This window comes from Panthera leo, chromosome A3 (assembly GCF_018350215.1).
Source record: "Panthera leo isolate Ple1 chromosome A3, P.leo_Ple1_pat1.1, whole genome shotgun sequence".
Classification (NCBI taxonomy): Eukaryota; Metazoa; Chordata; class Mammalia; order Carnivora; family Felidae; genus Panthera; species Panthera leo.
Genome location: NC_056681.1, coordinates 10,696,914 through 10,721,317, shown reverse-complemented (window position 1 = coordinate 10,721,317; position 24,404 = coordinate 10,696,914). Strand labels below are relative to the sequence as shown.

Genomic DNA, 24,404 nt, shown 5'->3' with positions numbered 1-24,404 from the left:
CAGAGCCTGCTTGGGATCCTCTCTCTCTCTCTCTCTCTCTCTCTCTCTCTCTCTCTCTCTCTCTCCCTTCCTCCCCCTCCATCCTCTCTGCCCCTCCCCTGTTCTTGCTCTCTCTCTCAAAATAAATAAATAAACTTAAAAATATACAACTGGAGGGGTTTTACACACACAACTGTCAAAAGAAGATGAGAAGTGTGGTTCAGAAAACGCGCTGTCCGATGCTGGGCTGGTGCAGCCTTGGAGGGTTGCCCCTCTGCCGGCCCCCACCCCAGCCCTGCCCCCCCAGATCCAGGTTCCCCCCCCGGAGTGTCCTCCCGACTCAGCCTGTGTTGTGGGCTTCTTCCCACTCGCCTCCCCCCTCTCCTGGAGGCTGCAGTCCCTATGGCAGAAGGAACGGAGGGAGCAGTCTTTGGGAAGCCGCTCAAGGCAGAAGGGGCACTTTGGGCATCATTGGGCATTGTCCCCACTGCTCCCCACTTGCTGACAGAGAACCGGCTGCTTCTCGGGTTTTCCATCCTTAGTCTTGATTCTCACATGGGGCTCCTCCTTCCTTTCTTTTCTCCGCCTTCAGAATTTGCAGCTGCCCCCTGCCGTCCGTCCCCTCCCCGGGACAGAAAGCAGAGAGCCAACCACCCCCAGGAAAAGAGAGGGTGGAGCCCAGGGCAGGGGGTAAAGGAGAAGCATTCAGATCACTGAGGAAGAGGGGCACCCGGTGGGGGCTCAGTCGGTTAAGCGTCCAGCTCTTGATTTCAGCTCAGGTCATGATCTCGCTGTTGGTGAGTTCAAGCCCCGCGCCCGGCTCTGTGCTGACAGTGCGGAGCCTGCTTGGGATTCTCTTCCTCCCTCTCTCTCTGCCCCTCCCCCACTCGTGCTGTGTGTGTGTGTGTGTGTGTGTGTGTATCTCAGAAAAAAATATATATAAAAAAAACCACTGAGACAGAAAAGGGACACGGGGCAGAGAGTCCACGGAGTGGTCCTGTGGGCCCCTGAGACCCTAGAATCCCAAGCGTCACGCCAGCAAATGGATCCCCCCCACGTTGGAGAGCAGCGCCCGAGTCCCCATTCCCCTGGTGGACGCGGCGAGATTTGGATTCTGTCATCTGACTCTGAGGCAGAGAACCAAACGAGCATTATTTCAAGGGTTCGTGTATGTATTTGTTGGAGCTCTGTGCCCGCCCGCTTGCGGGCAGGGGCAGATGCCGGTGGAGACGGGACAGCCAAGTGCGTGTCTGGCCCCGTGGCCGGCAGCCAGGCTGCTCTGTGCAGTGACAAAGCCACCTCCACTCCCCACAGTGAAGGGCATGGAGCCTGGAGACCATGGGTTTAACTGAGCAACAGTTTATACTCGTGCTGAATACAGTTTTCCAAAAGAATTAAAAGGAATCTTGTCATAATATTGTCCTAAAATTTGCTTTTCTCCCCCATCCTGAGCCTTTCAGTGAGTTCTACCTTGTTAATTTAACGGCTTTATACTTTTTCAGTTTTCTGCCGGTGCCAGAATTTATTCAATCCCCACCTTTGTCGAGGGACATTTAGGTGGTTGCTGTGTAGAACATAAATCTCACTCGAGCTAGATTCCTAGTAGGGACATTTTTTTTTTTTAAGTTTATTTATTTATTTTGCGAGAGAGAGAAAGAGAGAGGGAGAGAGGGGGAATCCCAAGTAGACTCTGTCCTGACAGCACAGAGCCTGATGTGGGACTTGATCTCACCAACCACGAGCTCATGACCTGAGCCGAGATCAAGAGCCAGATGCTTCACCAGCTGAGCCAGCAGGCGCCCTAGTAGGGACGTTTTGGAGTAAAAGGGGTTTTGCGTATTTCGTTTAAACTGATACGGCCAAATCACACTCCAAAAAGCCTGGACTACATTCTCCATCAAGCGGCTGCATGTTGTATGTCCACTTACAGATGGGGAAACCGAGGCACAGAGCAGCTGATGGGTGGTTCGTGTGACCGCAGGGCCAGACCTCTCGGCCACCGTGCAGGTTGGAGAGATTGTACTGGATGGCTCAGGGTGCTTGTGAACGCCGTGGCTAGCCTGAGTTTTCACAGAAACCCTAATGAACGAATTCTGAATGCACAAAGCCGCGTAAGGGGGGCCGTGATTCATATTTCCTCCGCAAACCTTCCTCTCAGGAGCACGCCCTTGGATGCATTTCGGCACGCGGCTCTGCCCAAGTTGGCTGTTTGTATACTTTTCCAGGAACCCTCTGCTGGGGAAGTCGGGGTTCACCTGTGAGCTAAGGGGGCACCAGAGGCAGCCACTGCCTGCATCCACTTTGTTGATGAACGTCCACGGGGGACGTGCTGCCATAACTGCGTAATCCAGTAGAAGGCCCTGGCCCAGGAGGTGAGTGCTAACGCCAGGAATGACATGCGAGTGTGAGATGAACGAGCCGTGTCTCGGGGTGAGGCGGGGAGGGTGTGTGCGTCGGAGGGAGGGCAGGAGGCCGAGAAGACAGAACGAGAGCTCACCTCGCCGCAGCCAGAGCAGAACATGTTGTGTTGCTTGGTTTGGGGGTGATTTTTCCATTCCGTTATCTTGGCCAAGAATTTTTGTAACTGCAAATAACAGGTACCTACTCAAAGGAGGTCCAGCCAAAGAGGTAAATGTAGTTGCTCACTGGGCAGGTGTTCCCCGCGTATCTACCCCGTGCCACACACCGTGCCCTTGGAAACTTCAGTTCTCCTCGAGAGGAAGGTCACTAAACCAGGCACCGAATAAATGTACCCAGCATTGCAGATAGTGCTGGGTACATAGTGCAGATCGGTGCTCGGGTGGAGCAGGAGGTCGTGGGGTAAAGCACCTCTGAGGAGAGAACGTCTGGGCTGAGACCTGAATGATGAGAGCCTGGGTTGGGAATTTGGGTACAGAACATTGCAGACACAGGGAGTAGCAAGTGCAAAGGCCCTGAGGCAGGAGTGGACTTTGCATAGTAGAGCAGCAGAGAAGAAGCGTGGTGTGTCAGGATGGACAGATGGACGGATGGGAGGGAGGGAGGGAGGGTCAGGAGACCAGGCTATAGTAGGGGCCTAGCAGCCTCAGCTGGGATCTTATCCTTAGAGCAATGGGGTAGCCATTGGAGGCTCAGAAGGGGCAGGAGAGTTAGCACATTCCTGGGAAGGACAGGAAGTTCAGGGGTGGGCCCAGGCTGTCTTTCTGCCCTCCATCGGTCTGTGGTTCGTCACCTCACAGTGTCAGGACGGCCACCGGAGCCACCAGCATCCAAGGCGGGAAGACAGGGTTAGGAGGATGCCTGTTGCGTCTGTGACGCAAACAGGAATAGAGCCTTTTCCAGAAGCCCCGGTGAGCTTCCGCTTGCAAGCCCTCGGACACAACTGGGTCCCGGAGGCCGCTGTGAGGAAGGCCGGGATATGGAGCGTTCCCCCAAGGGAAATGGCCCGACCGTCATCGTTGATCACCCTGAACCTGCCACACAAACCAAGGTTCTCAGACCAGCAAGGAGAAGGCCCGCCCTGGGAGGTAGCGGAGAAGGGGAACTCTCAGGCCAAGTAAATTAAAAATTGTAAATTAGAGGCCCGTCCAAGGTGCGGGGCCGTCCGTGCCCCCACCCACCCCACGCCAGCGGATGTTGCGGGGAAGGTGGCCGCCTCCGGCGTCCCTGGTGGAAGGCCCTGCAGAGGCGAGGCCTCTGTGTTAGGCAAGTGCTCCCTCTAGTGGCTGCACAGAGATGAGCCCTGCAGGCTCCAGGGAGCCCGAGGTCTACGCGGGCAGAGGGCTTGATCCGTCCATCCCGGAGCCTGGAAGGAGAAGGGCCCAGTGATGCTGGTACGAGTGAACACTTCCTGGGCACTTGCTGTGTGCCAGGGACCCTTCCGTGCAACTTACAAATGTTAGCTCGATCCTCTTGGCAGCTCTGCACGGTCAGTCCCATTCATGTTTCAAAATTTTAGTGACGGGGGCCTTTACCCTACCGTAGGGACGGGAATCAGACCTGCGTCTGTCTCACACAGACACCGTGCTTCCAGCCGGCAGATTCGGGGACTGTAACGTGCACCCATAAGTATTGTACCAGGGGGACAGTCGCGTTGATCATGGATTACATCCCTCTGTTGTTGTAACTTGCTTACTTAAAAAACCATGACTGGGGACTTAAGGGACTTAACCATGACTGGGGACTTAAGGGGTCCGTGGAAAGCCCGGGGCCCGATGCTAAGTGCTATAGGCCAGTCCGCACACTTCCCTGGACAGAGGCCCAGAGCAGCCATCAGATGGGCCAAGGGGCTGGGGCCCGAAGAAGTCAAAGAGCCTCTGTGCCTTACGATTTGGAGGCCAAGCTTATTTCTTCCGTAGGCTTCTGGAGGCGGGTCGGGATGGAACTGATCAGAGACGTTTGTCACAAAGGCTTGTCTGAGCCCTAAGTGACTTGTGAGGATCTTAGATTTTGCATAAACCAGCTTTTGTGTGGCTCAGGAAACATCTTGACCTGGACACCTAATCAGGGCCCCTCAGGGGTTGAGGAAGGCCACAGCCCGCTCCCTATTTGAAATGAAAATTTCGTCTTTAAAAGCCAAAGGGGAACGTGAAAATTATGGAGTTCCCAGCCTTTGGGTAACGATGAGAAGAGTTAGGACTTTGGATTTGGTTTCTATTTCTACCCCCGTGGGGCTGTGTGGCTTTGGGCTAACCTCTTTGAACTTCTGGTTCTTTACCTTTCAGGTTGGTTTGAAAATTACCTCTTCCCAGGCAGCCATAGGAGAAAGTGGGGTCCATTCGGCCGACACTGAGGGTGGGCGCCTGAGTACCGGGGGTCTGTCTGCCCGACACTTGGGGTGTGGGGACTTGAGGGTGCCAGTCCTGACCTCAGGGTCGTGGTGTGGTGTGTGCAGGATAAGGCATTGGGATTTCTAGAGAGATCGGTGCAGGGGTTGGGGAACCCAGGGCAGGCTGCCGGTCCCACTGCCCGTGGCTCAGAGAGAGGGGTCCTGGGAGCCATCAGTACAGTGCTAACAGCAGGGCAGACCAACACCTGGGGAGCGGGTACTGTTCACCATTTTGTCTTTGCAACAACCCTGTGACTGAGGTGCCGTAGCCCCAATCAGCAGGAAACCGAGGCACACGCCAGCTTGGATCATGCCGGAGGCCCTATTAACAGCCAGCGGCAAGGTGGGGTCTCATGCCTGACCCCACAGACCTCAGAACTGACTGTTAGAGTGGGGAAAAGAGCTCGTGCTGGGGCAGGGTGTGACACGGGAGGTGTCCGAACAGTCGCCCATGGACGGTGTGACTGGCCAGAGACAGGATGCTAGAAAACAGTGGGCGATCCTGAAAGTCCTTTTTAGGGAGTGGAGGGGAAGCAGTGGTCACAGACAAGGGTAAGTTTTTATCCGGTTTATACAGTTTATTTATTTATTTTTATTAAAAAAAAATTTTTTTTTAACGTTTATTTTATTTTTGAGACAGGGGAGACAGCATGAATGGGGGAGGGTCAGAGGGAGAGGGAGACACAGAATCGGAAGCAGGCTCCAGGCTCTGAGCCATCAGCCCAGAGCCCGACGCGGGGCTCGAACTCACAGAACGCGAGATCATGACCTGAGCCAAAGTCGGACGCTTAACCGACTGAGCCACCCAGGCGCCCCTAGGTTTATACAGTTTAATTCCACTCTTAACAGGCTCTAGAAAGCCCATTTTTCTAACCCCACCGCCCGGCGCGTGGGGAGGCCCTGGGCTGCCTCAGCATGACGGTGGCCTGTCAGGGCTCTGCTCCCCAGGGCACCTCTCAGCCCTCACTCTCGCTCCCCCTGAAATTGCTGCGATGAGAGCTGGTCTCCGGCCCGGGGGGCCACCGCTCCAGGTGGCATATCTCACGCGAGGAGCACAGAGAGGCTGACTCTCACACTCCAGGAAGGCGTCTGGGAGCCGAGAAGGTTTCAGCCGCTGGAGGACGTTACTTACATCTCCCTAACCAAACACAACTCACGGTTTCATGCTGGACATCCTCCGTCTTACAAGGTTCCAGGCATTTCCACGCTTCCGGCCCATCCCCAGCCGCGTGCCCACCTCGCTTCCCCCTGCTCCTCCCTCCCTCTCCTGCACCTTCCCCTGCCTTCCAGATCTCTTTGCTTTGGTGCGGAGCACCTCGGGGGGTCTCTCTGCCTGGCCTGACTTCCAAGGTCCTCCCCCCAAGAAGCACCTCTGCAGCCATCTGGGCCCAGAATTGTCAAGCTTTTTCAGTTTTTTGCAACAAGCTTCGAGGCTAGATTTGGTGTGCAGTCTGCCCATTTATGGGGATTAACATTCATTATTCAAATACGATGCAGACTCTTCCAGCTCCATTGGCTGACAGCTTGTGACTTTTGGACAGAAAGTCAACGATACTCTCTCCAGTTTAAAATTTCTGTGACTCTGACACCCCCCTCCCCCACCCACACACCCCGGGGAGGGCAAAATTGAACACACACATACCCTGTGACACCCTGGGCCCACCCTCCGCTTAGATGCCCTGGAAGAACTCTCACTCCCACCTGCAGGGGCCACGCGGAAGGATGTGCATCCCAGCATCGTGTGTGAGCATGTGTAACAGAGCGATGTCAGAAGCCGTCCAAGTGTCCACCAACAGGCCGATGGAGCCATGCTTTGTGATACATTTGCAGCGAGAATGAGCTACGGCTACATTTATTAGTGCGGACAAATCTCAAAACACCGAGGAAAGCGTAGTGTTTTACTTATGCAAAGCATTAAGCCCGACGAGTAACAGCACGCATTGTTTACGTGTGCGTGCCTGAGTCCTGTCGAGGTAAAGGCAGATCTGGGCATGACGAGCGGCATATTCGGGACATTGGTACCGGGCGTGAGAGAGAAGCAGGCAGGGTGGGGGGAGTTACCCATGAGGACTTAACTTGATCTGTCACAACGATGAGCTTTGTTTCTTGAAAACAAACCCTGGGCACGTGAGGGGGTTCCCGGGAGACCGGTAACAGGTTTCTTAATCAGGATGCTGGCTTCGCTTTGTGAAAATTCATCAAGCCGATCACAGTGCACAGTCGATGCGCACTTTTCTGCACAGCTGTGATTTTTCAGTAAAAATTAAAAAACGTAAGTCATGAAGCAGATGTGAGCCAAGCCAGGCGGCGGGTGACTCTCTGTCCTTTGTCGTAGGCTTGAAATCCTTAATAATAAAATTCCGCGAGCCCGTAAACGCTTGGCGGTGACCCTACAAATTGAGATCACAAAAGTGTTCTCTCTGTGACCGCCTGGCTGGAGGGTTGCTGTATGAGGGCGAGTCCGTGACAAACACAGACGTGGGACCTGATGTTTCCCGGGCCTGCCGTCCGTGTGACGCTTTGGCGGGGGGGGGGGGGGGGGGGCCTCTCCCTCTGCCTGGACTGGCTGCCGTGGGGTTAGAGCTGGTCTCGGGGCCTCGTCTGGAGCTCTTACAGGGGCACATTTGGACACATTCCAGCACTGGCTTTCTTACCCGCTTGGCTACACATCCGAGAACGGGTGAGGGAGGAAGACTCCGTTTAAAGGGAGAAAAGGACCAGGAAAAGGTCGTCTGCTCACTTTGGTCTAGGACCTCGTAGTCACCAGAGAGGTTCCCAGGCTTTGCCGCCCCGATCCGCCCAGCAGCCCCGGCTGGGTGAGCGCTACCTGCGGCCATGAGACAGAAGAGGAGACCGGGCTCAGAGAGACAGGCCAGTGGTGCAGACCCGCCGCTCGTGACACACTTGAACTCGGGCCCGAGAGCCTGGAGCTCAGAGCCACCTGGGCAGATGCCACCCCTCCAGGGCTGGACGTGCGGACAGTGAGCTCAGGGCACCCGGGCCGCTGGAGGACGTACAGCCGCAGAGCGGAGATGTCCTGGGTCGGCTGATAATCGCCACACCCCGCCGAAACCGGATCCTTTACACGTATGGCACCCTCCAGTCCTCCCAGCAGCACGTAGTGAAAGGCTAAATGTCGTTATCTCCATTTTCCAGAAGGAGACGAAATGAAACCCACCCAGTGTTACCTGAACAGAGGGATGCGGAGGAGGGATTTGAACTCAGGTCTCCGATCCTATACCCGGACGCTTCACCGGCCACCCAAGACTCCCCGCAGTTCCCCCACTGCTTCTAGCCCCCGTTGTCACAAGTCGGGGCCCAGCAGGACCCAGAGGCCCTGGCTCATTCCCTTCGGATCTTAGGAAACGGAAGTACCCCCAGGAAATCTGCTTTCATCGGTGCGGCGGCTTTTGTGCCTCTGCGGAGAAACTGGCCGTGTGTACGTTTAAAGAACAGGGTTGAAACACTGTTTGCTCAGAGGGGTGTGGAAATTTTTCCGGCGTTTCCTTGGTTACGTGTTTTTCTAGGGTGCCGGAGAAGGCTCCAACAAGTCGTTTTAGCGGTAGTATTTTATAAATTTATAAATCTTTAACGTCAAACCCCCCTCCACGCAAAGGTCCGTAGAGCTGGAAATTGATGTGTGTTTTTGGCAAGTCGGTTAACAGCTAATTCCCTTCCCCAGCCACCACATCCATCTTTGCGAGGTGCCGGAAATAGAAGCGCCTGGGGTTTTGGTGGGCAGACGGAGGGGAAACCTCCCGCAGACGCCCCGGGTCCGGCCACCTCAGGGTTGGCCTCGTGTCACGTCTCGGACACAAGCCGCAGTGATGTCACCCGATGCCACGGTGCGGAACTGCCCTCCGCGGTGTCTGTGGTCAGCCCAGGGCCCAGAAGTGTCTCCCTTCCTGGGCTTCGGTGTCCTGGTGAAGTCACATTTCCTGGGCTGGGGATTCGGTTACCGACAACTGCCTTGCCAGCTGGCAACTGCAAAAGAAACGTTTCTGGAGCCTGGGGCACATGGGGCTCTGGCGGGCCGGCCGGCGGGAGGGGGTCCTGGGCGCCGCAGGTGTGCGCTCCCAAAGCCCAGGGCTCTGCGGCTGGGACACAGCGCGGCGTGAGGAGACCCGGGGGGGCCAAGGACCCTGACCTGACCTGCAGCTCACCAGGAAGGGGGAGATGGGCGTGTGCGACCGGAGCGGGCCTGGGGCCCTTGTGGAACGTGGCTTTTCCCCACTCCCACAGAAAGCAGATACGGCAGTGGGAGGGTCCTCTGCCAGGCCCGGCAGTGAGTCACTTTTTCCACCAGCCCCTTTCCACGTGTGCCGTCTCACGCTGCGGCTGTTCTGCGGAGGGGGGAGCAGAGCCTGGAAAGGGGAGATCCGGAGCCCGGGGCGAGGGGGCCGTGTCCTTCTCCCTGGCCAGGTTCGAGCAGGGCGGTGGCACTCCCCCAACGACGCGCCATCGCTGCGTGCGAACGGGCCTCCCTTCACAAAGAGAATAAAACCCTCGTTCCCGCCAGGCTCTGCCTAATGTTGGCCCTGTCTAGCACCAGCCCCCACTCCGCCCACCTTCTGGATGACTCAGCCTCAAAACCCACCCTGCTGTTTGGCTCCTGCCCGCGATCTGACCTCAGGGTGTTTGCAGCGGCTGTGCCCTCTGCCTACAGTGTTGGATCTTGGGTTTCCACTCACCTGTCACCGCCTCGAGGAAGCCCTCCGTGATAGCTCTAAGATACTATCCCCATAACTTTATTCTTTTTGTAAGTTTATTTATTTTTGAGAGAGAAGTGAGTAGGGGAGGGGCAGGGAGAGAGGAAGAGGGAGAGAGAGAGAGAATCCCAAGCAGGCTCTGCACTGTCAGCGTAAAGCCTGATGTGGGGCTTGAACTCACAAACCCTGAGATCATGACCTGAGCCGAAATCAAGAGTTGGATGCTAAACTGACGGAAACACCCAGCACCCCCCATAACTTTATTCTATCACTCTTAGAGGGTTTTTTCCCCTACAGCCTTTATAATTAGCTCGCATGATCCCACATATTCGATTATTTACTGATTGTCTCTCCTTCACTAAAACGTCAGCTCCTTGAAGGTGGGGATCTTTGCCTGTCTTGCTCACTAAGTCTGTTTTGTATCTAAAAACTGGAGCGAATAATAACACAAGAGATTTGGGGGGGGGTCCAATGAAATAATACAGCTAGCAAATTCAGCCCCATGCCCAGCACATGGTGTGCCTGCAATAAATATTGGCCTTAAAAAGATTTGGTTGCATGAGACACTGTCTTTGTCCATCTGGGCTCCTGTAACAGCGTACTCAGACTGGGTGGCTTACAAGCAACAGAAATTCATTTCTCAGCGTTCTAGAAGCTGAGAAGTCCAAGATTAAGCCACCAGCAGGTTTGGGGTGACAGCCTTTGTTCTTTTTTTTTTTTTAATGTTTTGTTTATTTAAAAAATTTTTTTAATGTTTGTTTTGGAGAGAGAGTGACAGAGTGCAGTAGGGGGAGGGACAGAGAGAGAGGGAGACAGATTCTGAAGCAGGCTCCAGGCTCCGAGCCATCAGTACAGAACCCAACGCGGGGCTCAGATTCATGAACCATGAGACCATGACCTGAGCTGAAGTCGGACGCTTAACCGAGTGAGCCACACAAATGCTCCAATATGTTATTTATTTTTGAGAGAGAGAGAGAGAGAGAGAGAGAGAGAGAGAGAGAGAACACGAGCAGGGGAGGGGCAGAGAGAGAGGGAGACACAGAATCCGGAGCAGGCTCCAGGCTCCAAGCCATCAGTACAGAGCCTGATGCGGGGCTGGAACTCACACACCACGAGATCATGACCTGAGCCGAAGTCGGACACTTAACCGACTGAAACACCCAGGCGCTCCCCATGTTTTTGTTCATAGAAGGCCATCTTCCTACTGTGGCAGAAGGGGCAAGAGAACTCTCTGGGGTCTCTTTTATGAGGGCACTAATCCCATTCATGAGGACTCCACCCTCTTGCCTTAATCACCTCCTAGAGGACCTGCCTCCACATACCGTCACATTGGGTGTTGGGGTTTCAACATACGAATTTTGAGGGGACACAAGCATTCAGTCCATAATACCGCCCAATACCTGGTCACTCCGCTTGGGCCTTCACAGTCAGTCTCTAAATACTAAACTGTTTAGGTCATACTTTTTCGTTTTCTACGAAGTTTTATTTGCATGCCGCTTGCTATTGAAAAATGCAGAACTCTTAAAAGGTAGACACAGTCATAATACCTCACAGCTTTTCAGATGTTTGGCACCTGTGTGGGCTAGAGGCAGGTATCTTCATTATTGCTGCATTAAGAACTGAGCACAAACCCAGTGGCCTAAGACAGGACAATGAAAACAGTCTCACAGCTTCTTTGGGTCAGGAATCCAGCATGGCTTGGCTGGTCCACTGCCTCAGCATGTCACAAGGCTGCAACCAAGGCGGCCGCCAGGGCTGGGGTCTCATCCGAAGGCTTGACTGGGGGTGGAGCTGCTTCCAAGTGCACTCACCTGGTTGTTGAGATTTGTGGGCCGTTGGGGAGCCCCTCTCTTGGTTCCTCGCTGTAGCGGCCTCCCCGGGGTGGAGCTGACCACGTGACCATGGCAGCCAGCTGTTGGCTGGTACGGCTGCTTCGTCACAACCAACAGGGGAGAGAGTCTGCCAGCAAGATGGAAATCAGACCCTTCTGTAATCTAAGCACAGTGTGATGTCCCGCCGACTCTGAGGTATTGTGTTGGTTAGACAGACTGCTCAGGGGGACGGGATTATCCGGGATGCGATGGCCACCCAGTGGAGACCATCGGAGGCATCTCAGAGACCGCTGACACTAGGGAAGAACCTGTGAGATGTACGCAAAGGCTTAGCTCGGTGGGCTCAGGGTTGTCCCCTCCTTCAGGCTGTAATGAGGTCCCTGAACCTGCCCACACCCCTTCTCAAGTCATCTCACAGTAAGCCTTTGATCAGAAGGCAACTGGTCTCTCTCAGTTCATGTGACAGGGACACGTAGCATGTTGCTTGAGAGAGGTTGTAAAGAATTTGTGTGACCTGGCAAAGGCCATTCTCTCGCCGTAAAGGCTCAGCGGCTGGGGTTGGGGCTGAGGGAGGCTGGATCTCCAGAGAAGGAAGGGGCTCAGGCATCCAACCACCGCTCCTCAAGGTCTGAAGTCAGGAAAACCCATCAGAGTGACTCTGAAACTCTCACCTAACACCCACTGGAAGAGGAGGATAAGAAACCCAGGTGGGAAATCCCCAGGAGGGTGGGAGCCTCTGGCCAGAGACTGAGAACCCAAATGAACTTTGGGAAGAGCTGCTTCCGACAGGGCAGGTGGACGGGGTGGGCTCCTTCAGGCCCCAGAAGTCCTCGTACAGTTGGGTCTGTGATCAGTGCCGATCGTGAACGAGAGAGCTGGGGAGAATGTGTGCAGCCTTTGTTCAACAGTGACCCCTAGTGGCGACGAGGCCCCATGGATGTCGTTCATGGTCCAGCCGCCCAACTCTGTTGTTGGGATGCTCGACTGGCCCTCCTTTGGACCAGGTAAATCCCAGGGTTCTTGAACAGTAGGCGTGGTCAGGGAGGAAGAGGCGATGTCGGACTTCTCAATGAGGCGTCATTTACTTATTGGAAACATGAAAGCAATCGGGAAGGAGTTGACTGCTTCACAGGTCACAGAGGTTATAGAATAAACCGGAGGTCGGCCATCTTTTATCAAAGGATTACATAATAAAGACTTCAGGCTTGCAGGCCATATGCCTCTGTCCCAACTAATGAACTCTGTCCTTGTAACATGAAAGCGGCCACAGGCAATAACTAAAAGAATGAGCACAGTTGTGTTCCAATAAAAGTTTATTTACAAAAACAGGCAGCCAGCTGCGGGCCCTCGTTTGCCGACCCCTGGAGTAAATAGTTGAGGTCAGTTTTTCCGTCTTTAAAAAACAGAAGATCGTGTACGTTTCTGTAAAGTGTTCTTTCCTCTCTTGGGTAAATGAAGTCTCATCCATGGATTTGCTAATTGTCCTTTTCTCCCTTCAATAAGTAGGTTTTACTATTTTATTTATGGATTTACTCATTTTTCCCCTCCTTTGAGTAAATGGAGGCTCTTCAATGGATTTTCTCATTCCCGTTCCCTTCTTTGGCTAGGTGGAAAGTTGCTTAGTATTTTCTCCTTTAGGCGAATGTAAGCTCAATCATAGGTTTGCTTACTGTTCTTTTCATTGTTTGTGGGTTGCGCTTGATTCGGTCATTTGAAAGCATCTACTTACACACACACGTACAAGCTCAAGAATGTACGACTTGCGGTTGTAAAAGTGAGGCTGTTCATCTTCTGCTCCACGAGTCTGGAAAAGCTTATGAATCTCGAACACTGTCCGCTGGCGTATCGTCCAAGGAGACACATCACTTCCTCGTGTGCGGGCACTTTCTCCCCTGTCTGGCTGCATGCTTGCAACACAGCTGAAATTGGCATCAAGATTTTCCACTAGACGGTCCACACTCGCCAGCAGCCAGTTTGGAGGTGCTCCTGCCCTCAAAGCCGCAGCCATGTCCACGGCCTCGGGGGCAGGTCTGGGGAAAAACCACCAAGTGATCTGGGAGAAGCAAAGAGTCTGGGTCAAGGGCATAGGGATTTCCTTCCACCTCAGTACCGCTGCACCTCTCCGGACAGACAGACCTGCCGTTCGTCTCGAGCGTGTTTTTGTTTTTGTTTTTTTCCAAAACCTCAAGCAGAACTTCTAACCATGATGTGTGACACGCCTGTAGGTGTTCCTTACTCCTTACATGCTCCTCGGCATTCGAAGTCATTATTTGAAAACAGTGGCGCCGCGAGAATAGTCTTGGGTTATTCTGTTTTAAAGGACATCCCATGAGAATTAGCCTTCGATGACTGTAGAAGGGTTTGATCAGAGAATCAGCCGGAAGGATTTAGCGTAGGGATTTGACCTTATGCAAACACGGGAGGTGGTTCGACAGCCTATGTGAGCCTGTTTCTTCGATGCTGGGGCCTCACGTCAGCAGGGCCGCTGCCAAGAAGACAGGGCGAGTGAGAGACGCAGGCTCGAGGACACCCCGGAGCCACAAGGACAGGCCAGAAGCCCCACCCAAGGGATCGGCTGGAGAAGGTGGCATCCTTCATCACACAACTAAACAGGCACCTGCCCGGGATTCGGAGGACTGAAAAAACACCTGCGGGAGCTGGGAGGGGGCTTCCTGGGGCCCCGGGCCGGCCAGGAGAGCCAGAGATGAGCGCTGGGGTGGGCGAGCCACAGCCAGGCCCCCACACCCCACCCTTCAAGAATAAAAACAGCACATCTGCGGGGCACCTGCGTGTCTCCGTCGGTTAAGCATCGGACTCTTGATTTCGGCTGAGCTCGTGATCTCGCGGTTTGTGGGTTCGAGTCCCTCACTGGGCTCCATGCTGACAGTGCAGAGGCTGCTTGGGATTCTCTCTCTCTCTCTCTCTCTCTCTCTCTCTCTCTCTCAAAATAACGAAACTTTTAAAAAAACAGCATCTATGCTTCTTCACTTCTACCTTCCCAGTCTTACCCAAAATGTCTCCTGAGGCCCGTGCCAGAAACTGTACAGGGAAAGGAATTCTGGGAATTCTAACTTGGGGGAGTTGACACAATCCAACCCCGCCACAGTTATTACATTAAAAAGTAGATAGCAGTAAACGAATTGATTTGGGCGTTTGTTAGAAATGTCACTCGGGGCGCCCGGGTGGCTCAGTCGGTTAAGCCTCCGACTTCGGCTCAGGTCATGATCTCGCAGTTTGTGAGTTCAAGCCCTGCATCGGGCTCTGTGCTGACGGCTCAGAGCCTGGAGCCTGTTTCGGATCCTGTGTCTCCCTCTCTCTCTCTGCCCCTCCCCTGCTCACACTCTGTCTGTCTCTCCTTTAAAAATAAACAAACATTAAAAAAACATTTGAAGAAAGAAAGAAATGTCACTCCCAGGGGCACCTGGAGGGCTCAGTCTGTGCTGAGTGTCCAACTTTGTCTCAGGTCACGGTCTCACGGTTCATGGGTTCAAGCCCCACGTCGGGCTCTGTGCTGACAGCTTGGAGCCTGGAGCCTGCCTCAGATTCTGTGTCTTCCTCTCTCTCTCTCTGCCCCTACTCTATTCACACTCTGCCCCTACTCTGTTCTCTCTCTCTCAAAATTAAATAAACATTAAAAAAATATTTTTAAGTCACTCCCGACTGTCAGTATAAATGGACATTTAAAACACACATAAGAAAAACTTCGATATAGTAGGAAAGGCTTGGGGGTCAGAAAACTTAGATTCACATTACTAACTGTGTGACGTAGGACAAGTGGCTTAACCTCTCTGAGACTTCCATTGCTTCACCTGTAAAATGGGAATTAAAACTACCAACTCATGTAGATAATACACACAAGACATAGCACAGTGGCTGTCCATCAGATGAAAAGGGAGTTCACCAAGGCACTTAACCACAGTGTCGTATCGTACGGTGCTGTTTTCAGAGGGTACCAGTCCTGCCGAGTCTCTCACTAAACTGTGGATCCATGACATCAGGGATTATGACTAAATGACCAATACGGATGGATAAATGAGCTATGCCCCTGGGTGCTAGGCAGGATGGGCGGGGCCACTCCCCTTTAAAGATAACAACCGGAACTCTAGTCGTGGAGCAGTGAAGCGGCTGGACCTTCTGCCCTTCACCCCACATCCTCACGTCTGTCCTTCACATCAGAACATTCTGGAAGTACGGAGAAGCGGCTCCACGTTCGGAGATGTTGCTCTTTCTTTTGTTTCCCCAGCATCCTGCGGTTGTGCCACCACGTGGTTGGAGTCCTTCGCAGGCTGCCTGGGAGAAAGTCTCGTTGGAGAGGCCATGCTCCGCCCGTCCTCGGAGAGGTGTGTGTGTTTTGCTTTGGCCGACTGAGTTCCACCTGTGCTGTTCGTTAAGTCGGTCAGTTTTCCGACAAGATGGATTAAGAATCTGTTATGTGCCAAGGACAGCAGCAGGTCCTGCTGTCTTCGTATTCATGTTTCGGTGGTAGCCAGCCTCTAGGATGGCCTTCTCGCCTCCTTGTATTCACATGCAGTGAACAGTGAAACAGGGGTAACTTATCTCTCTCTCTCTCTCTCTCCTCCTCTCTCTCCCTCACACACAGGCACACACACATTCACAGGAATGATGGAGGTGACTCCTGAGGTCAGGTTGTAAAGACACTGTGCCTTCTGTGACACTCTCTCTTGAATCCGTCACTCTGAGGGAATCCAGCTGCCGTGTTGTGAGCACATCGAGCAGCCTTGTGACAGGGTCCGCACAGTGAGGAACTGAGGCCTCCTGCCAACAGCCGTGTGCGGGCGCCATCTTGGAAACAGACCCTCCAGCCCCAGTCAAGCCTTCGGATGAGACTGTAGCACCAGCTGACATTTTGACTGCAACCTCATGGGGGACCCTGAGCCAGAACCACCCAGGTGAGCTGCCCCCAAATTTCTGACTCACAAACACAGTAAGAGAACCGATGTGTATTCTTTTAAGCCATTTAGTTTTGTAGTAATTCATTATGCAGCAATAAATAAGTCACACATGGGGAGAAACGAATAGTGCCCCACACAATGCCAGGTGAAGGCTAAGTGCTGTGGAGAAAAATAAAGCAGGAAAGGGACTGGTGGGGAGGGAATTGCAGTCTTAAAGAAGATAGTCACTAAGGCCTCACTAAGAAGGTGACAATTGGCTAAAGCCTGAAAGCAGTTAGGGAATGAACTATGTGGAAGAGTCTCTCGGGCAATGAGATCAGCAAGTGCAAAGGTCCTGAGGCAGGAGCCTGAGTGTGCCCTCGACACAGAGCCTGACGTGGCTGGAGCAGGTGAGGAGGGGAAGACGGTAGACGGTGAGGTCAGAGAGATGACAAGGGGCCTAACCAGAGGCACGGAAAGCCCCATGATGAGATGATCGTAGTGGCTAGTGATCCCGGGCGTGGCTCAGTGCCAGGCCTGGCCCTTCCCCTGCATTGCCTCCTTCAATCCTCACCAGATGGGGTAGACACTGTTACTGTCCCCACTTGACAGATAAGGAAACTGAGGCCCACAGAGCTTATGTAACTAACCTGAGGCCACACGATCAGATAGGGATTCAAACCCAGGTCTGAGGTCCTCAAACCTATGGTCTTAATAACCAGTCGGAATTCGGGTGGGAAGGGAAGAAGGGGGAGGGGGGCGCTTCGCCTGTTCTCCTGAGGAGCCATCACGCTCTGGGATGCTTTGTCCAAATTGGGACCTGTTGAACCTGCGTTGCACGCGTACTTCGGGCCCCGGGGAGAGAGAGAGCGCGCAGGCCGTAAGTGACCCAGGGGGCGGGCTTCGGGCCGGGTCCAAGGCTCTGAAGATTCGCAAAGTAGCTTGGGGATCTCCGGCCCCGGGGGAAAGCGGGACCAGCCGAGGCCCAGCTGGCAGTGGAGTGTGTCGGCCTTGCTCCTGGCTCCCCACAGACGTGCATGAATCACCACGGGCAGCACCACACGGTCTGCCCAGGACGCGCCGTTCTGCGGGGAGCACGGCTCCCACTGTGAGCTGGGGCCAGGCCGGCAGAGTCTGTGGAAAAATGCTGCGGTGGGGTACACCCTGGCACTCTGCTGTGTTCTGTGCTGCCCCAGATTCCCCGGTGGCCTCCTGCCAGCCCAGTGGGATTCGGTACGTTGGTTGAAAAAAAAAAAAAGCCAGTAGAGCACTTTTTGAGAAGTCAGAGGCCCAGACGTTAGGTTTCTGTCCAGGTTATTAACAACAGCCACGAGGTCACGACACTTACTTCGTGTGGACCGAGTGCCAGGCGCTGTGCTAATGTGTACGTCGTTCTGTCCCTCGTGGGCCTTCTCAGAGTCTTACGGCGGGATGCCTTTGTTAGCCCCATTTTCCGGGTGACGAAACCAAGGCACCGAGAGGTTAAATCACTTGACCAGGGTGAAGAGGGGGTTTTCACACTGTTGTGCTGTGGTACCCTGGGCCCCTCCCGGGTAATTTCGAGGTCACACTAAGGAGCGCGGAGGGCACTGAGGGCACCCACTTCTCCCTCTTCCCAGCTCCGCTCTCTGTTCTCATATGTGGGGCTCGAGGTGAATAGTATTAGCTTAATATCAAACTAGTTTTCTTGTTTTATTTACACTGACAATATAAAGTATGCAAGGCAGGGGCCCTTCGTTGCCTTCTCAAGATCCATTGTTCCCTCCTTCACTCCAGTTTTACTGAATGGGGCATCGTGTCCAGCGAAATGGCCCCAACCCCTCCCCTGCTTACAGCTAGAGGCAGCCAGTAAGATGTAAAGCTGGGGTCACCAGCTGGGGCTCAAAAGGCTCTTCGTAGAGTTTACTCACTCACTAGAAGGTGAGTCCTTTTGGCCCTTCTTCTCTTTGCCTCCCTTTTTGCTGCTCGGATCTTCAAAGTAACGGCCGGAGCCCTGGCAGCCACCTTGGACCATGGCTCATCACTGAACACGGAAGTTCTGTGCTGAGGATGGTTAAGTGGGAGGCTGGGGTGTTAATGGCATCGTGGCACTACCAAACCTACCACACCAGCCCCGTGCTGCCTCCTACGTGAAAACAAAAGGAGCCCTGCATGTTTTAAAACCTATACTTGGCTTCCCATTATATTCAGCTGGAGTTAAACTTACACGGCAATGTTTGTTGAACTCTTGCCATATGCTAGGGTACACATTTAACCCTTACGGTAACCCGATGAATTAGGTGGGTTCCGGAGCCGGGTAGTCTGGACTCGAATTCTTGCCTCTTTCTTTTTTTTTTTTTTTTTTTTTATAAATTTATACTTATTTTGTTGTTGTTTTTTTTAAATTTTTTTTTAACGTTTATTTATTTTTGAGACAGAGAGAGACAGAGCATGAACGGGGGAGGGTCAGAGAGAGAGGGAGACACAGAATCTGAAACAGGCTCCAGGCTCTGAGCCGTCAGCCCAGAGCCCGACGCGGGGCTCGAACTCACGGAGTGTGAGATCATGACCTGAGCCGAAGTCGGACGCTCAACCGACTGAGCCACCCAGGCGCCCCAATTCTTGCCTCTTTCAACTTAGGCAAGTAACTCCATCTCCTTGTGCCCCGTTTTCCTTCTTCCTTAAAGGGGAACAGCAGCAGTGGGGTCCACCCATCAGGTCGTTCAGAGGATTAAATGAGGCTGTGTGGCACGTAGTAGGTGCTTAGTAAAGACCTGCCCTTTTCCCTGTTGTACAGATGAGGACATTTGAGTGGAGGGGTCCAGGGTTCCACAGGCAGCGTAGGGAAGGGGCAGGAATTTGAAGTCAGGCAGGATTCTGTTACTAAAATAAAATAAATTAGCTACTCCCTCTTAGATGATCGGTAAAGATTAATCTTGTTATGAATTCTGTGTAATCTATTGTTATATGTATCTATGATAACGAATGTGGAACTAAAAGATGTCATGTGGGGCGCCTGGGTGGGTGGCTCAGTCGATTGAGGGTCCGACTTCAGCTCAGGTCGTGATCTCGCGGTTCACGAGGTCGAGCCCTGCGTCGGGCTCTGTGCTGACAGCTCGGAGCCTGGAGCCTGCTTCGGATTCTGTGTCTCCTTCTCTCTCTCTGCCCCTCCCCCCATCCACGCTCTGTCTGTCTCTCTCTCAAAAAGAAATTAAAACATTTCAAAAAAATTTTTTACATATGTCACTACTTTTTAACTAGTAAAGAAACAGTTTAAACAAAGACACCAAGCCCAACTGTGTGCCCAGGAGCGGCAGGGGGCCGGGAACACAGTGAAGAATAAACTGGTAAAGACAGACCTACTGTCCTTGAGGAACCCCCAGTCTGGTGAGGTGGGGGGGGGGGGCGGGGGCTCATCCATGTAATATACACAGTAATATAGTAAGTGTTGTAAGGGGGCCCCTGGGTTGTGTGAGCTCAAAGAAGGGGCTCCTAACCCAGGAGGCAAGGAGGGCTTCCTGGAGGAGGAGACATGGGCATTTAATGCCGAAAGAAGCTATGGCAGGCTACTCTTGCCACAGCCCCTAGTGATCCCTGCCTGCCTCGTGTATTCACAGCCTCGTGTCAGATTTCCCCTTGTGTGGGCACTGCTGGGCCTAGTGGCCTGCTTCCAACGAATAAAATGTGGCAGCGTGATGGGCTATCACTTCCAGAATTAGGTGCACAACACCGTGACCTCCATCTCGCTGGCACTCCCTCCTGCCCTCCTGCTCACTCCGTCTGCCAGCTGCCGTGTCGTTACGTGTGCTGCGGAGAGGCCCCCATGGTGCGGAACTAAGGTGGCGGGGACGGGCAGGGGGTGGGGGCGGGGTGCTTCCAGCCGACAGCTTGCGAGGAACCGTGGTCCTTGGCCCAACGACGCAGGAGGAACTGAATGTGCCAGCAGCCCCGTGGGTGAGCCAGAGGCCTTGTCAGCCGAGCTTTGAGGTGATGGCGGCCCTCGGGAGACCCAGAGCCAGGGGACGCAGGTAACGGTGTCTGGATTCCTGACCCATAGAAACCCCGGGACAAAAAAATGCCATCTCAAGCCACTTGGTTCTGGGGGAGCTTTGTTACACGGCAGCAGATAACCAACATAGAAGAGCGGGAATTAGCCCTGTGTTGGGAGGGAAGCGAAGGGGAACGGGGAGGCCGTGGTGGGCACGGGGACCCACTGAGCAGGGGCCCAGAAGGAAGAGCATGTGCTGCTGCGGCAGAAACCGCGACGGTCTGGTTGGGGCAGAGCGCAGGCTGCAGACGTCCACCCCGTGGGGGCAGGAACTTCACCTCATTTTTTTTAAGTTTATTTATTTTGAGAGCAAGAGAGAGAGAGAAAGCGTGAGGGGCAGAGAGAGGGAAAGAGGGAATCCCAAGCAGGCTCCGTACCGTCAGCACAGAGCCCGACGCGGGGCTCAAACTTACGGACCGCGAGATCACGACCCGAGCTGAAATGAAGCGTCGGGTGCTTCGCCGACTGAGCCACCCAGGCGCCCCAGGAGCTCCGCCTCATTCACTGGCCACCATATCCCCAGCGCCCACGCGTGAAGGCTGGGCACACAGTAGGTGCTCAATAAATGTGGGTGGGAGGCGTGATCAAGAGAGAGGAATGGCCGAGGGGAATCTTGGGAGGAGGGCCCAGAGCAGGTAGCCGAGGTCTGCTGGCCTTCTCACGGAACCTGGATGGGTCCTTAGGACCACCCTGGCCCTCGGACAGGGGAGACGCGTGACCGCGACCAGGCCTGGAGCATTGCTGGAAGGAGGGCCCGTGGACCTGCCCGTCGATAGGATGTGTGGGCAGAGGGGAGTGGGGGCGTAAGGACACCTACTGCTATAGTCAGAGTGACTGGGGCGGGGGGGTTGGGGGGGGGACAGTCGTGCTGTTTTCTTGTGATAGAAAATATCCGAGCCATGACCTGGGGCAAGTCACTTAGGCTCTCCATGCCTCAGTCTTAGTCATCAGGAAAGTGGGGTTAGTAAATCCTACCTGACAGTCATGAATAAAGACCCGGGGATAAGAAAAAAATGAGATTTACACGCGATTTATGTGTAATGCATGATTTATATATTACATACGTGCTTTTTACGTGTGGGAGGTTTACGTTCCGTCTACGTACTATCAGAGCACCGGAGAAGGGGCAGCCTGGGTTGTTGGAGGGGCACCGGGAGAGGCGTGCGCTTCCGGAACGCCTTCCTCCAGCTCTGTCCCTGGGAAGAAACAAGCCACTCAGAGGAAATGAGAACCCTCTGCACGAAAGCTCACTTTCGCCAATTGTGGCAGAGGCAGATTGCATCATGTTTTCACTGCCATCTGCAAATGGCACCCTCCCGAGAAAGGGCCTCTCCCCCGACCAGCAGAACCTCTGAAATAGGACACTTCTTGGACCGACCCAGCGCAGGCCCTTGCCTCTTGACATCACTCAGGGTCTCCGTGTTCTGGCTCACCACGACAGATGTATAGATTTCAGGGTTTCGAGTGCTGACAGGGATCTGCAGCATACTTGTGGGCTCGAGTCATGTCTTAGCTTCGGGGCCCGGTCGTGCCCGTTCACATCACGGGTATTTCAGGGTCTTGACAAAGGGATCATCCTGAATGTCAGATGCGTCAGGGGGCTCGGGTGTTGTGTTTCTGCCTCTCGGGGGATCATGTAGGGTATCCGCGGGGTCACTCCAACGCTCTGGATCAGTGGTTCTCAGCTGGGAATCGTTTTGCCCCCCCGGGGAACATTTGGCAGTGTTCGAGAACATTCTTGGTTGTCACGACCGTGGGGTTGGAGTGAGGCCGGGTGCTGCTTGAACCTCGTGGGTGGAAGGAAACCCAGGGTGCTGCTGACCCCCCTGCGATGCAGGGGGCAGTGCTCCCCCTCCCCCCCTCCCTGCAGAGAGTGACCAGCCCCAGTCGTCAATAGTGCTGAGCACAAGAAACTCAGCTCTAGGTTAACTCACTCGTTGAGTGAATTCTGAGTGCCCTCTGTGTGCCAGGTCCTGGGTAGCCCAGCGGTAAGACTGTGAAGGAGACCCCTGAGGCTCCCCTCATGGAGCCAGCTACCGTTCTGGTGGAGAAGACGGATAGAAACAGGTAGACAATGAAGTGTGTTTCCTAAGATGAGTTCAGATGCTGAAAAATGCCGTGACGACCGGCCCACGTGTGTTTCTGCGCAAAGTCATTTCCCTTGTACCGGGCACAGTGCTCAGCAGGGTCTTCGCTGAGCTGGCAGTGGTTCCCAGTACTCAGCTCTTGTGCCCTTGGGCAAAGTCGTCTCTCTGTGCCTCAGTTTCTTCATCTGTAAAATGGGAGTTGTCCTAGGACCCACCTGGTAGAATTGTGGGGATCGAGGGAGGGGATATGTTTAGAGCCCCTGGAACATACCTGGCCTGTCAGCAACATTTATTGCTCCATAAATGTTAGTGTCATTCATTCATTCATTCATTCATTCATTCATTCCTCCCTGCCCTCTCCTCATGGGTCAACAGAAAGTCTTTGCCCCGACTCCTCGGTTCCATCGCTTCCCTTGACCTTTGCCAGTTGTGGTGGGTAATGAGTGCCCAGCACAGGGTAATAGACCTTCCAGAAGGTAGGAGACGGGTAGCACAAGGACTCGTCAGGGGATGGCCATGGTGGAGAGCAGTCCCTGCTACTCTGGGAAGGGTATGCTGTAGCCCTGTGTCCCCAAATGGCCCTTCAGGGTCCCCATGAGCCCAAGTGGTCAGCACGTTTCTTGCGCAGGTACCTTAGTGGCTCGCACAGGGCCTCAGTTGGCTTCTGACCCCTGGGGAGTTCTTCCTGTCTGCGGCCAGTTCCTGAGGGGCTAGCGTCTGAGAACTCGGTCTCCTTGGGTGAGCCAGGAGCCTTCTGGTCACAAGTAAGAGGAAAGAAAGCACCCCCCAGACTCCACGGACGCTACCCGACTTCTTCAGCTCCTCCCTGGAGAGACCCTGTGGCCTTCCCATAGAGCAAAAGTCCCGCTGGATTTCCTTTCTTGACCAAAAAACTCACCTAAAATTGGGAGGCAAACTCAAGAAACCAGTTGATTTATAAAGCAAATTCAAGGTGAAACCTGACCAAAAAACCTATCGACCTTGTGGAAGTGAGAGGTTTGGATATGCCTGCAAATATCTCGTTGAGTCGTTTTAAAACTTTAAATTGATTGTATTTGGTTTTGTAACTTTTTCCGATGTGGCATCTGTTCTTCGAAAGTAAGAACAGGAGGCAGAAAAGACTCTCTGAACTTGTTCCTTGTTCAGATTATAATGGAATAATGATAATACCATGCAAATTAAACATCATGCCGTAAAAAGAAAGACACCACTTTCCAGGAGGATTCACTTCAAGTAGAAACCGTGCAGCAGTAGCAGGTGGTCGTAACAGCCCCTCATCCGTATTGCCCCCTCCTAAGTGCTTTATCGTATGAGCTACGTGCGAACGCTGTCCCCACTTTATAGATGGGGACGTTGAGGCACAGAGCGGTGAAGTGAGTTGGGTGGGGCAACGTGGCCAGTAAACTAGAGAACAGGAATTTGAGGCCGATTAACCCAGCTGCAGAGCCTGGGTCCCCAGGGACTGGCCCACGGGCCTCGGATAGTTTGGGTCCCGGCCGTGGCGTCGTAAGACGACGTCGTTCTTTCTAGATGGCTGCAAGGAAGGCCACCCCCCTGAACCTGTTTTCAGGTTCATTCAGCAAAGGCTGTGTTATGTGACTGCTGGATGTTGTTGTAGTCAAGCTGAGACGCCGTATCGGCCGATGGGTTCTCTCAAAGTCGCTTCCCCCGCCCAAGTTCTCTTGGGCTGCAATCAAAGGCACTTGCCATATACAAACTTCAAAGCCAATTACAACCGGCCTGACGTGACTGGAGGGCGCCTCCCAAGGCCCTGACAGAGATGGCAATTGGTGATGGAGCTGTTTTTAATGATGTTTCATTTTGATGAAGCCAGAAAAAATGTGCAAATACTCAAAAGACTGTTTACAAACTCCAGCTGTGGCCACTGACCCACATCTAATTCTGCTAATCACATAGACAGGAGTTTTATCCCCACCCTCAGAATACATTTCCAGCTGTCCCCACCTCTCAGCCCCCCATCCCCGCCCCCACCCCTGTCCCCAGCCAAGAAACCGCTTTTCTTTGTCCCTACAGTTGCTGTCATTAGCATTGTCTACTGGGCAATAGGGCA

General features: G+C 53.7%; 1 long non-coding RNA gene across 1 annotated transcript in view; it reads left to right on the top strand.

Moving 5' to 3' along the window:
* The window catches only part of LOC122215410, a 54,877-nt gene that overhangs the window by 15,052 nt on the left and 15,421 nt on the right, over positions 1-24,404 (top strand). The window contains exons 2-3 of the long non-coding RNA XR_006200363.1: positions 2,205-2,351; positions 15,928-16,237. This is a non-coding gene — a long non-coding RNA (uncharacterized LOC122215410). The remainder of the gene's footprint in view (positions 1-2,204; positions 2,352-15,927; positions 16,238-24,404) is intronic.